Here is a 17,717-nt window from a genome sequence, read left to right as displayed (position 1 = left end):
AAAAGGCTCATCGAAGACACAATATTACAGACTATAAACATCCTGAAGATGAAGAAATTCTACTGTGGAATTTTTTTCATAATGGCCCTGTGAATACAGCATTTGACATGATAGAATATGGAGAGATTGCACATTTGTCTAAATTCACTGGATATTTTCTCTTTATTTTCAATGAGTCTCAAAAATCTAAGAGGCTCACTGAAGACACAATATAACAGACGATTAATATCTTGAAGATGAAGAAATGTTGCTGTGGAATTTTTTTCATAATGACCTTGTAAACACAGCATTAGACAGAATAGAATTATGTTGAGAAATTGCACATTTGTCTAAATTCACTGGATATTTTCTATTTATTTTCAATGAGTCTCAAACATCTAACAGGTTCACTGAAGACACAATATAACATACTATAAATTTCCTGAGGATGAAGATATTTTGATGTGGAAGTTTTTTCATAATGACCGTATAAACACAGCATTAGAGGTGATAGAATATATGGAGGACTTGCGTATTTGGCTAAATTCACTGGATATTTTCCCTTTATTTCCAAAGTGTCTCAAAAATGTAAAAGGCTCACTGATGACACAATATTACAGACTATAAACATCCTGAAGATGAAGAAATTCTGCTGAGGAATTTCTTTCATAATGGCCCTGTGAATATAGCATTTGACATGATAAAATATGGAGAAATTGCTCATTTGTCTAAATTCACTGGATGCTATCACTTTATTTTCAAAGTGTCTCAATAATTAGAAAAGCTCACCGAAGACACAATATAACAGACGAATAATATTTTGAAGATGAAGAAATGTTGCTGTGGAATTTTTTTCATAATGACCTTGTAAACACAGCATTAGACAGAATAGAATTATGTTGAGAAATTGCACATTTGTCTAAATTCACTGGATATTTTCTCTTTATTTTCAATGAGTCTCAAACATCTAACAGGTTCACTGAAGACACAATATAACATACTATAAATTTCCTGAAGATGAAGATATTTTGATGTGGAAGTATTTTCATAATGACCGTATAAACACAGCATTAGAGGTGATAGAATATATGGAGGACTTGCGCATTTGGCTAAATTCACTGGATATTTTCCCTTAATTTCCAAAGTGTCTCAAAAATGTAAAAGGCTCATCGAAGACACAATATTACAGACTATAAACATCCTGAAGATGAAGAAATTGTACTGTGGAATTTTTTTCATAATGGCCCTGTGAATACAGCATTTGACATGATAGAATATGGAGAGATTGCACATTTGTCTAAATTCACTGGATATTTTCTCTTTATATTCAATGAGTCTCAAAAATCTAAAATGCTCACTGAAGACACAATATAACAGACGAATAATATCTTGAAGATGAAGAAATGTTGCTGTGGAATTTTTTTCATAATGACCTTGTAAACACAGCATTAGACAGAATATAATTATGTTGAGAAATTGCACATTTGTCTAAATTCACTGGATATTTTCTCTTTATTTTCAATGAGTCTCAAACATCTAACAGGTTCACTGAAGACACAATATAACATACTATAAATTTCCTGAAGATGAAGATATTTTGATGTGGAAGTTTTTTCATAATGACCGTATAAACACAGCATTAGAGGTGATAGAATATATGGAGGACTTGCGCATTTGGCTAAATTCACTGGATATTTTCCCTTAATTTCCAAAGTGTCTCAAAAATGTAAAAGGCTAATTGAAGACACAATACTACAGACTATAAACATCCTCAAGATTAAGAAATTTTACTGTGGAGTTTTTTTTCATAATGGCCCTGTGAATATAGCATTTGACATGATAGAATATGGAGAAATTGCGCATTTTTCTGAATTCAATGGATATTTTCTCTTTATTTTCAATGAGTCTCAAAAATCTAACAGGCTCACTGAAGACACAATATAACATACTATAAATATCCTGAAGATGAACATATTTAGATGTGGAATTTTTTTTATAAAGACCGTATAAATACAGCATTAGGCGTGATTGAATTATGTGGAGAAATTGCGCATTTGTCTAAATTCACTGGATATTATCTCTTTATTTTCAAAGTGTCTCAAAAATCTAACAGGCTCACTGAAGACACAATATAACATACTATAAATATCCTGAAGTTGAAGATATTTAGATGTGGAATTTTTTTTATAAAAACCGTATAAACACAGCATTAGTGGTGATTGAATTATGTGGAGAAATTGCGCATTTGTCTAAATTCACTGGATATTATCTCTTTATTTTCAATGAGTCTCAGAAATGTAAAAGGCTCATCGAAGACACAATATTACAGACTATAAACATCCTGAAGATGAAGAAATTCTACTGTGGAATTTTTTTCATAATGGCCCTGTGAATACAGCATTTGACATGATAGAATATGGAGAGATTGCACATTTGTCTAAATTCACTGGATATTTTCTCTTTATTTTCAATGAGTCTCAAAAATCTAAGAGGCTCACTGAAGACACAATATAACAGACGATTAATATCTTGAAGATGAAGAAATGTTGCTGTGGAATTTTTTTCATAATGACCTTGTAAACACAGCATTAGACAGAATAGAATTATGTTGAGAAATTGCACATTTGTCTAAATTCACTGGATATTTTCTCTTTATTTTCAATGAGTCTCAAACATCTAACAGGTTCACTGAAGACACAATATAACATACTATAAATTTCCTGAAGATGAAGATATTTTGATGTGGAAGTATTTTCATAATGACCGTATAAACACAGCATTAGAGGTGATAGAATATATGGAGGACTTGCGCATTTGGCTAAATTCACTGGATATTTTCCCTTAATTTCCAAAGTGTCTCAAAAATGTAAAAGGCTAATTGAAGACACAATATTACAGACTAAAAACATCCTCAAGATTAAGAAATTTTACTGTGGAGTTTTTTTCATAATGGCCCTGTGAATATAGCATTTGACATGATAGAATATGGAGAAATTGCGCATTTTTCTGAATTCAATGGATAATTTCTCTTTACTTTCAATGAGTCTCAAACATCTAACAGGCTCACTGAAGACACAATATAACATACTATAAATATCCTGAAGATGAAGATAATTTGATGTGGAAGTTTTTTCATAATGACCGTATAAACACAGCATTAGAGGTGATAGAATATATGGAGGACTTGCGTATTTGGCTAAATTCACTGGATATTTTCCCTTTATTTCCAAAGTGTCTCAAAAATGTAAAAGGCTCACTGATGACACAATATTACAGACTATAAACATCCTGAAGATGAAGAAATTCTGCTGAGGAATTTCTTTCATAATGGCCCTGTGAATATAGCATTTGACATGATAAAATATGGAGAAATTGCTCATTTGTCTAAATTCACTGGATGCTATCACTTTATTTTCAAAGTGTCTCAATAATTAGAAAAGCTCACCGAAGACACAATATAACAGACGAATAATATTTTGAAGATGAACATATTTAGATGTGGAATTTTTTTTATAAAGACCGTATAAATACAGCATTAGGCGTGATTGAATTATGTGGAGAAATTGCACATTTGTCTAAATTCACTGGATATTATCTCTTTATTTTCAAAGTGTCTCAAAAATCTAACAGGCTCACTGAAGACACAATATAACATACTATAAATATCCTGAAGATGAAGATATTTAGATGTGGAATTTTTTTTATAAAAACCGTATAAACACAGCATTAGTGGTGATTGAATTATGTGGAGAAATTGCGCATTTGTCTAAATTCACTGGATATTATCTCTTTATTTTCAATGAGTCTCAGAAATGTAAAAGGCTCATCGAAGACACAATATTACAGACTATAAACATCCTGAAGATGAAGAAATTCTACTGTGGAATTTTTTTCATAATGGCCCTGTGAATACAGCATTTGACATGATAGAATATGGAGAGATTGCACATTTGTCTAAATTCACTGGATATTTTCTCTTTATTTTCAATGAGTCTCAAAAATCTAAGAGGCTCACTGAAGACACAATATAACAGACGATTAATATCTTGAAGATGAAGAAATGTTGCTGTGGAATTTTTTTCATAATGACCTTGTAAACACAGCATTAGACAGAATAGAATTATGTTGAGAAATTGCACATTTGTCTAAATTCACTGGATATTTTCTATTTATTTTCAATGAGTCTCAAACATCTAACAGGTTCACTGAAGACACAATATAACATACTATAAATTTCCTGAGGATGAAGATATTTTGATGTGGAAGTTTTTTCATAATGACCGTATAAACACAGCATTAGAGGTGATAGAATATATGGAGAAGTTGCGCATTTGGCTAAATTCACTGGATATTTTCCCTTTATTTCCAAAGTGTCTCAAAAATGTAAAAGGCTCACTGAAGACACAATACAACATACTATAAATATCCTGAAGATGAAGATATTTAGATGTGGAATTTTTTTTATAAAAACCGTATAAACACAGCATTAGTGGTGATTGAATTATGTGGAGAAATTGCGCATTTGTCTAAATTCACTGGATATTATCTCTTTATTTTCAATGAGTCTCAGAAATGTAAAAGGCTCATCGAAGACACAATATTACAGACTATAAACATCCTGAAGATGAAGAAATTCTACTGTGGAGTTTTTTTCATAATGGCCCTGTGAATATAGCATTTGACATGATAGAATATGGAGAAATTGCGCATTTGTCTAAATTCACTGGATATTATCTCTTTATTTTCAAAGTGTCTCAAAAATCTAACAGGCTCACTGAAGACACAATATAACATACTATAAATATCCTGAAGATGAAGATATTTAGATGTGGAATTTTTTTTATAAAAACCGTATAAACACAGCATTAGTGGTGATTGAATTATGTGGAGAAATTGTGCATTTGTCTAAATTCACTGGATATTATCTCTTTATTTTCAATGAGTCTCAGAAATGTAAAAGGCTCATCGAAGACACAATATTACAGACTATAAACGTCCTCAAGATGAAGAAATTCTACTGTGGAATTTTTTTCATAATGGCCCTGTGAATACAGCATTTGACATGATAGAATATGGAGAGATTGCACATTTGTCTAAATTCAATAGATATTTTCTCTTTATTTTCAATGAGTCTCAAAAATCTAAAAGGCTCACTGAAGACACATTATAACGGACGATCAATACCTTGAAGATGAAGAAATGTTGCTGTGGAATTTTTTTCATAATGACCTTGTAAACACAGCATTAGACAGAATAGAATTATGTTGAGAAATTGCACATTTGTCTAAATTCACTGGATATTTTCTCTTTATTTTCAATGAGTCTCAAACATCTAACAGGTTCACTGAAGACACAATATAACATACTATAAATTTCCTGAAGATGAAGATATTTTGATGTGGAAGTTTTTTCATAATGACCGTATAAACACAGCATTAGAGGTGATAGAATATATGGAGGACTTGCGCATTTGGCTAAATTCACTGGATATTTTCCCTTAATTTCCAAAGTGTCTCAAAAATGTAAAAGGCTAATTGAAGACACAATACTACAGACTATAAACATCCTCAAGATTAAGAAATTTTACTGTGGAGTTTTTTTTCATAATGGCCCTGTGAATATAGCATTTGACATGATAGAATATGGAGAAATTGCGCATTTTTCTGAATTCAATGGATATTTTCTCTTTATTTTCAATGAGTCTCAAAAATCTAACAGGCTCACTGAAGACACAATATAACATACTATAAATATCCTGAAGATGAACATATTTAGATGTGGAATTTTTTTTATAAAGACCGTATAAATACAGCATTAGGCGTGATTGAATTATGTGGAGAAATTGCGCATTTGTCTAAATTCACTGGATATTATCTCTTTATTTTCAAAGTGTCTCAAAAATCTAACAGGCTCACTGAAGACACAATATAACATACTATAAATATCCTGAAGATGAAGATATTTAGATGTGGAATTTTTTTAATAAAAACCGTATAAACACAGCATTAGTGGTGATTGAATTATGTGGAGAAATTGCGCATTTGTCTAAATTCACTGGATATTATCTCTTTATTTTCAATGAGTCTCAGAAATGTAAAAGGCTCATCGAAGACACAATATTACAGACTATAAACATCCTGAAGATGAAGAAATTCTACTGTGGAATTTTTTTCATAATGGCCCTGTGAATACAGCATTTGACATGATAGAATATGGAGAGATTGCACATTTGTCTAAATTCACTGGATATTTTCTCTTTATTTTCAATGAGTCTCAAAAATCTAAGAGGCTCACTGAAGACACAATATAACAGACGATTAATATCTTGAAGATGAAGAAATGTTGCTGTGGAATTTTTTTCATAATGACCTTGTAAACACAGCATTAGACAGAATAGAATTATGTTGAGAAATTGCACATTTGTCTAAATTCACTGGATATTTTCTATTTATTTTCAATGAGTCTCAAACATCTAACAGGTTCACTGAAGACACAATATAACATACTATAAATTTCCTGAGGATGAAGATATTTTGATGTGGAAGTTTTTTCATAATGACCGTATAAACACAGCATTAGAGGTGATAGAATATATGGAGAACTTGCGCATTTGGCTAAATTCACTGGATATTTTCCCTTTATTTCCAAAGTGTCTCAAAAATGTAAAAGGCTCACTGAAGACACAATATAACATACTATAAATATCCTGAAGATGAAGATATTTTGATGTGGAATTTTTTTTATAAAAACCGTATAAACACAGCATTAGTGGTGATTGAATTATGTGGAGAAATTGCGCATTTGTCTAAATTCACTGGATATTATCTCTTTATTTTCAATGAGTCTCAGAAATGTAAAAGGCTCATCGAAGACACAATATTACAGACTATAAACATCCTGAAGATGAAGAAATTCTACTGTGGAGTTTTTTTCATAATGGCCCTGTGAATATAGCATTTGACATGATAGAATATGGAGAAATTGCGCATTTGTCTAAATTCACTGGATATTATCTCTTTATTTTCAAAGTGTCTCAAAAATCTAACAGGCTCACTGAAGACACAATATAACATACTATAAATATCCTGAAGATGAAGATATTTAGATGTGGAATTTTTTTTATAAAAACCGTATAAACACAGCATTAGTGGTGATTGAATTATGTGGAGAAATTGCGCATTTGTCTAAATTCACTGGATATTATCTCTTTATTTTCAATGAGTCTCAGAAATGTAAAAGGCTCATCGAAGACACAATATTACAGACTATAAACGTCCTCAAGATGAAGAAATTCTACTGTGGAATTTTTTTCATAATGGCCCTGTGAATACAGCATTTGACATGATAGAATATGGAGAGATTGCACATTTGTCTAAATTCAATAGATATTTTCTCTTTATTTTCAATGAGTCTCAAAAATCTAACAGGTTCACTGAAGACACAATATAACATACTATAAATTTCCTGAAGATGAAGATATTTTGATGTGGAAGTTTTTTCATAATGACCGTATAAACACAGCATTAGAGGTGATAGAATATATGGAGGACTTGCGCATTTGGCTAAATTCACTGGATATTTTCCCTTAATTTCCAAAGTGTCTCAAAAATGTAAAAGGCTAATTGAAGACACAATACTACAGACTATAAACATCCTCAAGATTAAGAAATTTTACTGTGGAGTTTTTTTTCATAATGGCCCTGTGAATATAGCATTTGACATGATAGAATATGAAGAAATTGCGCATTTTTCTGAATTCAATGGATATTTTCTCTTTATTTTCAATGAGTCTCAAAAATCTAACAGGCTCACTGAAGACACAATATAACATACTATAAATATCCTGAAGATGAACATATTTAGATGTGGAATTTTTTTTATAAAGACCGTATAAATACAGCATTAGGCGTGATTGAATTATGTGGAGAAATTGCGCATTTGTCTAAATTCACTGGATATTATCTCTTTATTTTCAAAGTGTCTCAAAAATCTAACAGGCTCACTGAAGACACAATATAACATACTATAAATATCCTGAAGATGAAGATATTTAGATGTGGAATTTTTTTTATAAAAACCGTATAAACACAGCATTAGTGGTGATTGAATTATGTGGAGAAATTGCGCATTTGTCTAAATTCACTGGATATTATCTCTTTATTTTCAATGAGTCTCAGAAATGTAAAAGGCTCATCGAAGACACAATATTACAGACTATAAACGTCCTCAAGATGAAGAAATTCTACTGTGGAATTTTTTTCATAATGGCCCTGTGAATACAGCATTTGACATGATAGAATATGGAGAGATTGCACATTTGTCTAAATTCAATAGATATTTTCTCTTTATTTTCAATGAGTCTCAAAAATCTAAAAGGCTCACTGAAGACACATTATAACGGACGATCAATACCTTGAAGATGAAGAAATGTTGCTGTGGAATTTTTTTCATAATGACCTTGTAAACACAGCATTAGACAGAATAGAATTATGTTGAGAAATTGCACATTTGTCTAAATTCACTGGATATTTTCTCTTTATTTTCAATGAGTCTCAAACATCTAACAGGTTCACTGAAGACACAATATAACATACTATAAATTTCCTGAAGATGAAGATATTTTGATGTGGGAGTTTTTTCATAATGACCGTATAAACACAGCATTAGAGGTGATAGAATATATGGAGGACTTGCGCATTTGGCTAAATTCACTGGATATTTTCCCTTAATTTCCAAAGTGTCTCAAAAATGTAAAAGGCTAATTGAAGACACAATATTACAGACTATAAACATCCTCAAGATTAAGAAATTTTACTGTGGAGTTTTTTTCATAATGGCCCTGTGAATATAGCATTTGACATGATAGAATATGGAGAAATTGCGCATTTTTCTGAATTCAATGGATAATTTCTCTTTACTTTCAATGAGTCTCAAACATCTAACAGGCTCACTGAAGACACAATATAACATACTATAAATATCCTGAAGATGAGGATAATTTGATGTGGAAGTTTTTTCATAATGACCGTATAAACACAGCATTAGAGGTGATAGAATATATGGAGGACTTGCGTATTTGGCTAAATTCACTGGATATTTTCCCTTTATTTCCAAAGTGTCTCAAAAATGTAAAAGGCTCACTGATGACACAATATTACAGACTATAAACATCCTGAAGATGAAGAAATTCTGCTGAGGAATTTCTTTCATAATGGCCCTGTGAATATAGCATTTGACATGATAAAATATGGAGAAATTGCTCATTTGTCTAAACTCACTGGATGCTATCACTTTATTTTCAAAGTGTCTCAATAATTAGAAAAGCTCACCGAAGACACAATATAACAGACGAATAATATTTTGAAGATGAAGAAATGTTGCTGTGGAATTTTTTTCATAATGACCTTGTAAACACAGCATTAGACAGAATAGAATTATGTTGAGAAATTGCTAATTTGTCTAAATTCACTGGATATTTTCTCTTTATTTTCAATGAGTCTCAAACATCTAACAGGTTCACTGAAGACACAATATAACATACTATAAATTTCCTGAAGATGAAGATATTTTGATGTGGAAGTATTTTCATAATGACCGTATAAACACAGCATTAGAGGTGATAGAATATATGGAGGACTTGCGCATTTGGCTAAATTCACTGGATATTTTCCCTTAATTTCCAAAGTGTCTCAAAAATGTAAAAGGCTAATTGAAGACACAATACTACAGACTATAAACATCCTCAAGATTAAGAAATTTTACTGTGGTTTTTTTTTTCATAATGGCCCTGTGAATATAGCATTTGACATGATAGAATATGGAGAAATTGCGCATTTTTCTGAATTCAATGGATAATTTCTCTTTATTTTCAATGAGTCTCAAACATCTAACAGGCTCACTGAAGACACAATATAACATACTATAAATATCCTGAAGATGAAGATAATTTGATGTGGAAGTTTTTTCATAATGACCGTATAAACTCAGCATTAGAGGTGATAGAATATATGGAGGACTTGCGTATTTGGCTAAATTCACTGGATATTTTCCCTTTATTTCCAAAGTGTCTCAAAAATGTAAAAGGCTCACTGATGACACAATATTACAGACTATAAACATCCTGAAGATGAAGAAATTCTGCTGAGGAATTTCTTTCATAATGGCCCTGTGAATATAGCATTTGACATGATAAAATATGGAGAAATTGCTCATTTGTCTAAATTCACTGGATGCTATCACTTTATTTTCAAAGTGTCTCAATAATTAGAAAAGCTCACCGAAGACACAATATAACAGAAGAATAATATTTTGAAGATGAAGAAATGTTGCTGTGGAATTTTTTTCATAATGACCTTGTAAACACAGCATTAGGCGTGATTGAATTATGTGGAGAAATTGCGCATTTGTCTAAATTCACTGGATATTATCTCTTTATTTTCAAAGTGTCTCAAAAATCTAACAGGCTCACTGAAGACACAATATAACATACTATAAATATCCTGAAGATGAAGATATTTAGATGTGGAATTTTTTTTATAAAAACCGTATAAACACAGCATTAGTGGTGATTGAATTATGTGGAGAAATTGCGCATTTGTCTAAATTCACTGGATATTATCTTTTTATTTTCAATGAGTCTCAGAAATGTAAAAGGCTCATCGAAGACACAATATTACAGACTATAAACATCCTGAAGATGAAGAAATTCTACTGTGGAATTTTTTTCATAATGGCCCTGTGAATACAGCATTTGACATGATAGAATATGGAGAGATTGCACATTTGTCTAAATTCACTGGATATTTTCTCTTTATTTTCAATGAGTCTCAAAAATCTAAGAGGCTCACTGAAGACACAATATAACAGACGATTAATATCTTGAAGATGAAGAAATGTTGCTGTGGAATTTTTTTCATAATGACCTTGTAAACACAGCATTAGACAGAATAGAATTATGTTGAGAAATTGCACATTTGTCTAAATTCACTGGATATTTTCTCTTTATTTTCAATGAGTCTCAAACATCTAACAGGTTCACTGAAGACACAATATAACATACTATAAATTTCCTGAAGATGAAGATATTTTGATGTGGAAGTTTTTTCATAATGACCGTATAAACACAGCATTAGAGGTGATAGAATATATGGAGGACTTGCGCATTTGGCTAAATTCACTGGATATTTTCCCTTAATTTCCAAAGTGTCTCAAAAATGTAAAAGGCTAATTGAAGACACAATATTACAGACTATAAACATCCTCAAGATTAAGAAATTTTACTGTGGAGTTTTTTTCATAATGGCCCTGTGAATATAGCATTTGACATGATAGAATATGGAGAAATTGCGCATTTTTCTGAATTCAATGGATAATTTCTCTTTACTTTCAATGAGTCTCAAACATCTAACAGGCTCACTGAAGACACAATATAACATACTATAAATATCCTGAAGATGAAGATAATTTGATGTGGAAGTTTTTTCATAATGACCGTATAAACACAGCATTAGAGGTGATAGAATATATGGAGGACTTGCGTATTTGGCTAAATTCACTGGATATTTTCCCTTTATTTCCAAAGTGTCTCAAAAATGTAAAAGGCTCACTGATGACACAATATTACAGACTATAAACATCCTGAAGATGAAGAAATTCTGCTGAGGAATTTCTTTCATAATGGCCCTGTGAATATAGCATTTGACATGATAAAATATGGAGAAATTGCTCATTTGTCTAAATTCACTGGATGCTATCACTTTATTTTCAAAGTGTCTCAATAATTAGAAAAGCTCACCGAAGACACAATATAACAGACGAATAATATTTTGAAGATGAAGAAATGTTGCTGTGGAATTTTTTTCATAATGACCTTGTAAACACAGCATTAGACAGAATAGAATTATGTTGAGAAATTGCACATTTGTCTAAATTCACTGGATATTTTCTCTTTATTTTCAATGAGTCTCAAACATCTAACAGGTTCACTGAAGACACAATATAACATACTATAAATTTCCTGAAGATGAAGATATTTTGATGTGGAAGTATTTTCATAATGACCGTATAAACACAGCATTAGAGGTGATAGAATATATGGAGGACTTGCGCATTTGGCTAAATTCACTGGATATTTTCCCTTAATTTCCAAAGTGTCTCAAAAATGTAAAAGGCTCATCGAAGACACAATATTACAGACTATAAACATCCTGAAGATGAAGAAATTGTACTGTGGAATTTTTTTCATAATGGCCCTGTGAATACAGCATTTGACATGATAGAATATGGAGAGATTGCACATTTGTCTAAATTCACTGGATATTTTCTCTTTATTTTCAATGAGTCTCAAAAATCTAAAATGCTCACTGAAGACACAATATAACAGACGAATAATATCTTGAAGATGAAGAAATGTTGCTGTGGAATGTTTTTCATAATGACCTTGTAAACACAGCATTAGACAGAATATAATTATGTTGAGAAATTGCACATTTGTCTAAATTCACTGGATATTTTCTCTTTATTTTCAATGAGTCTCAAACATCTAACAGGTTCACTGAAGACACAATATAACATACTATAAATTTCCTGAAGATGAAGATATTTTGATGTGGAAGTTTTTTCATAATGACCGTATAAACACAGCATTAGAGGTGATAGAATATATGGAGGACTTGCGCATTTGGCTAAATTCACTGGATATTTTCCCTTAATTTCCAAAGTGTCTCAAAAATGTAAAAGGCTAATTGAAGACACAATACTACAGACTATAAACATCCTCAAGATTAAGAAATTTTACTGTGGAGTTTTTTTTCATAATGGCCCTGTGAATATAGCATTTGACATGATAGAATATGGAGAAATTGCGCATTTTTCTGAATTCAATGGATATTTTCTCTTTATTTTCAATGAGTCTCAAAAATCTAACAGGCTCACTGAAGACACAATATAACATACTATAAATATCCTGAAGATGAACATATTTAGATGTGGAATTTTTTTTATAAAGACCGTATAAATACAGCATTAGGCGTGATTGAATTATGTGGAGAAATTGCGCATTTGTCTAAATTCACTGGATATTATCTCTTTATTTTCAAAGTGTCTCAAAAATCTAACAGGCTCACTGAAGACACAATATAACATACTATAAATATCCTGAAGATGAAGATATTTAGATGTGGAATTTTTTTTATAAAAACCGTATAAACACAGCATTAGTGGTGATTGAATTATGTGGAGAAATTGCGCATTTGTCTAAATTCACTGGATATTATCTCTTTATTTTCAATGAGTCTCAGAAATGTAAAAGGCTCATCGAAGACACAATATTACAGACTATAAACATCCTGAAGATGAAGAAATTCTACTGTGGAATTTTTTTCATAATGGCCCTGTGAATACAGCATTTGACATGATAGAATATGGAGAGATTGCACATTTGTCTAAATTCACTGGATATTTTCTCTTTATTTTCAATGAGTCTCAAAAATCTAAGAGGCTCACTGAAGACACAATATAACAGACGATTAATATCTTGAAGATGAAGAAATGTTGCTGTGGAATTTTTTTCATAATGACCTTGTAAACACAGCATTAGACAGAATAGAATTATGTTGAGAAATTGCACATTTGTCTAAATTCACTGGATATTTTCTCTTTATTTTCAATGAGTCTCAAACATCTAACAGGTTCACTGAAGACACAATATAACATACTATAAATTTCCTGAAGATGAAGATATTTTGATGTGGAAGTTTTTTCATAATGACCGTATAAACACAGCATTAGAGGTGATAGAATATATGGAGGACTTGCGCATTTGGCTAAATTCACTGGATATTTTCCCTTAATTTCCAAAGTGTCTCAAAAATGTAAAAGGCTAATTGAAGACACAATATTACAGACTATAAACATCCTCAAGATTAAGAAATTTTACTGTGGAGTTTTTTTCATAATGGCCCTGTGAATATAGCATTTGACATGATAGAATATGGAGAAATTGCGCATTTTTCTGAATTCAATGGATAATTTCTCTTTACTTTCAATGAGTCTCAAACATCTAACAGGCTCACTGAAGACACAATATAACATACTATAAATATCCTGAAGATGAAGATAATTTGATGTGGAAGTTTTTTCATAATGACCGTATAAACACAGCATTAGAGGTGATAGAATATATGGAGGACTTGCGTATTTGGCTAAATTCACTGGATATTTTCCCTTTATTTCCAAAGTGTCTCAAAAATGTAAAAGGCTCACTGATGACACAATATTACAGACTATAAACATCCTGAAGATGAAGAAATTCTGCTGAGGAATTTCTTTCATAATGGCCCTGTGAATATAGCATTTGACATGATAAAATATGGAGAAATTGCTCATTTGTCTAAATTCACTGGATGCTATCACTTTATTTTCAAAGTGTCTCAATAATTAGAAAAGCTCACCGAAGACACAATATAACAGACGAATAATATTTTGAAGATGAAGAAATGTTGCTGTGGAATTTTTTTCATAATGACCTTGTAAACACAGCATTAGACAGAATAGAATTATGTTGAGAAATTGCACATTTGTCTAAATTCACTGGATATTTTCTCTTTATTTTCAATGAGTCTCAAACATCTAACAGGTTCACTGAAGACACAATATAACATACTATAAATTTCCTGAAGATGAAGATATTTTGATGTGGAAGTATTTTCATAATGACCGTATAAACACAGCATTAGAGGTGATAGAATATATGGAGGACTTGCGCATTTGGCTAAATTCACTGGATATTTTCCCTTAATTTCCAAAGTGTCTCAAAAATGTAAAAGGCTCATCGAAGACACAATATTACAGACTATAAACATCCTGAAGATGAAGAAATTGTACTGTGGAATTTTTTTCATAATGGCCCTGTGAATACAGCATTTGACATGATAGAATATGGAGAGATTGCACATTTGTCTAAATTCACTGGATATTTTCTCTTTATTTTCAATGAGTCTCAAAAATCTAAAATGCTCACTGAAGACACAATATAACAGACGAATAATATCTTGAAGATGAAGAAATGTTGCTGTGGAATGTTTTTCATAATGACCTTGTAAACACAGCATTAGACAGAATATAATTATGTTGAGAAATTGCACATTTGTCTAAATTCACTGGATATTTTCTCTTTATTTTCAATGAGTCTCAAACATCTAACAGGTTCACTGAAGACACAATATAACATACTATAAATTTCCTGAAGATGAAGATATTTTGATGTGGAAGTATTTTCATAATGACCGTATAAACACAGCATTAGAGGTGATAGAATATATGGAGGACTTGCGCATTTGGCTAAATTCACTGGATATTTTCCCTTAATTTCCAAAGTGTCTCAAAAATGTAAAAGGCTAATTGAAGACACAATACTACAGACTATAAACATCCTCAAGATTAAGAAATTTTACTGTGGTTTTTTTTTTCATAATGGCCCTGTGAATATAGCATTTGACATGATAGAATATGGAGAAATTGCGCATTTGTCTAAATTCACTGGATATTATCTCTTTATTTTCAATGAGTCTCAGAAATGTAAAAGGCTCATCGAAAACACAATATTACAGACTATAAACGTCCTCAAGATGAAGAAATTCTACTGTGGAATTTTTTTCATAATGGCCCTGTGAATACAGCATTTGACATGATAGAATATGGAGAGATTGCACATTTGTCTAAATTCAATAGATATTTTCTCTTTATTTTCAATGAGTCTCAAAAATCTAAAAGGCTCACTGAAGACACATTATAACAGACGATCAATACCTTGAAGATGAAGAAATGTTGCTGTGGAATTTTTTTCATAATGACCTTGTAAACACAGCATTAGACAGAATAGAATTATGTTGAGAAATTGCACATTTGTCTAAATTCACTGGATATTTTCTCTTTATTTTCAATGAGTCTCAAACATCTAACAGGTTCACTGAAGACACAATATAACATACTATAAATATCCTGAAGATGAAGATATTTTGATGTGGAATTTTTTTTATAAAAACCGTATAAACACAGCATTAGTGGTGATTGAATTATGTGGAGAAATTGCGCATTTGTCTAAATTCACTGGATATTATCTCTTTATTTTCAATGAGTCTCAGAAATGTAAAAGGCTCATCGAAGACACAATATTACAGACTATAAACATCCTGAAGATGAAGAAATTCTACTGTGGAGTTTTTTTCATAATGGCCCTGTGAATATAGCATTTGACATGATAGAATATGGAGAAATTGCGCATTTGTCTAAATTCACTGGATATTATCTCTTTATTTTCAAAGTGTCTCAAAAATCTAACAGGCTCACTGAAGACACAATATAACATACTATAAATATCCTGAAGATGAAGATATTTAGATGTGGAATTTTTTTTATAAAAACCGTATAAACACAGCATTAGTGGTGATTGAATTATGTGGAGAAATTGCGCATTTGTCTAAATTCACTGGATATTTTCTCTTTATTTTCAATGAGTCTCAAACATCTAACAGGTTCACTGAAGACACAATATAACATACTATAAATTTCCTGAAGATGAAGATATTTTGATGTGGGAGTTTTTTCATAATGACCGTATAAACACAGCATTAGAGGTGATAGAATATATGGAGGACTTGCGCATTTGGCTAAATTCACTGGATATTTTCCCTTAATTTCCAAAGTGTCTCAAAAATGTAAAAGGCTAATTGAAAACACAATATTACAGACTATAAACATCCTCAAGATTAAGAAATTTTACTGTGGAGTTTTTTTCATAATGGCCCTGTGAATATAGCATTTGACATGATAGAATATGGAGAAATTGCGCATTTTTCTGAATTCAATGGATAATTTCTCTTTACTTTCAATGAGTCTCAAACATCTAACAGGCTCACTGAAGACACAATATAACATACTATAAATATCCTGAAGATGAGGATAATTTGATGTGGAAGTTTTTTCATAATGACCGTATAAACACAGCATTAGAGGTGATAGAATATATGGAGGACTTGCGTATTTGGCTAAATTCACTGGATATTTTCCCTTTATTTCCAAAGTGTCTCAAAAATGTAAAAGGCTCACTGATGACACAATATTACAGACTATAAACATCCTGAAGATGAAGAAATTCTGCTGAGGAATTTCTTTCATAATGGCCCTGTGAATATAGCATTTGACATGATAAAATATGGAGAAATTGCTCATTTGTCTAAACTCACTGGATGCTATCACTTTATTTTCAAAGTGTCTCAATAATTAGAAAAGCTCACCGAAGACACAATATAACAGACGAATAATATTTTGAAGATGAAGAAATGTTGCTGTGGAATTTTTTTCATAATGACCTTGTAAACACAGCATTAGACAGAATAGAATTATGTTGAGAAATTGCTAATTTGTCTAAATTCACTGGATATTTTCTCTTTATTTTCAATGAGTCTCAAACATCTAACAGGTTCACTGAAGACACAATATAACATACTATAAATTTCCTGAAGATGAAGATATTTTGATGTGGAAGTATTTTCATAATGACCGTATAAACACAGCATTAGAGGTGATAGAATATATGGAGGACTTGCGCATTTGGCTAAATTCACTGGATATTTTCCCTTAATTTCCAAAGTGTCTCAAAAATGTAAAAGGCTAATTGAAGACACAATACTACAGACTATAAACATCCTCAAGATTAAGAAATTTTACTGTGGAGTTTT

Source organism: Hoplias malabaricus, chromosome 15 (assembly GCF_029633855.1).
Source record: "Hoplias malabaricus isolate fHopMal1 chromosome 15, fHopMal1.hap1, whole genome shotgun sequence".
Lineage (NCBI taxonomy): Eukaryota > Metazoa > Chordata > Actinopteri > Characiformes > Erythrinidae > Hoplias > Hoplias malabaricus.
Note: the sequence above shows the minus strand (reverse complement) of the source record.